We start from the raw sequence: 756 nt of genomic DNA, 5'->3' as shown, positions 1-756 counted from the left end.
GGAGGACGACGGGGGGAAAGGGGGACGGGCGGGCAGGAGGCAAGGCTTGCCGGGTCTTTCTGTCTTCAGAGCAGTGTCTCTCACGGAGCCCTGGGGGAGAAGACGAGACCGAGATAGTGAGGAACCCTCACGGGCGAACCATCCCCTGCGCTTCCCCACTCCCTCAACCCTTCCCTAAGAACCATCTCTTCAGTGGTTGTGAGTTCTAATCCCGGCTCCGCCACTCGTCCGCTGTGTGACCTCGGGCAAGCCACGTCACTTCCCTGGGCCTCAGTTCCCTCGTCTGTAAAATGGGGATTGAGACTGCGAGCCCCACGTGGGACAGGGACGGTGTCCAACTTGATCACCTTGTATCTATCCCGGCGCTTGGAGTAGTGCTTGGCACACAATAAGCGCTTAACAAATACCATAACAATTATTAATATGATCCCCTGCCGCCCCTTCAGTCATTCGTCTTTATTGAGCGCTTACTGCGTGTAGACCACTGTACTAAGCGCTTGGGAAGTACAAGTTTGCAACGTACAGGGACAGTCCCTACCCAACAGCGGGCTCACCCCTCACCCATCCCCTTCCCCAGACACACACACACAGCCGGATCCTTCAAGTCACTTCACTTCTCTGCGCCCCAGTTACCTCATCTGTAAAACAGGGATGAAGACTGTGAGCCCCCCAGGGGACAACCTGATCACCTTGTAACCTCCCCGGCGCTTAGAACGGTGCTTTATTTATTTTATTTTGTTAGTATGTTTGGTTTTG

This window comes from Tachyglossus aculeatus, chromosome 10 (assembly GCF_015852505.1).
Source record: "Tachyglossus aculeatus isolate mTacAcu1 chromosome 10, mTacAcu1.pri, whole genome shotgun sequence".
Lineage (NCBI taxonomy): Eukaryota > Metazoa > Chordata > Mammalia > Monotremata > Tachyglossidae > Tachyglossus > Tachyglossus aculeatus.
The sequence above is the reverse complement of the archived record's forward strand: the minus strand, read 5'-3'. Positions refer to the sequence as shown.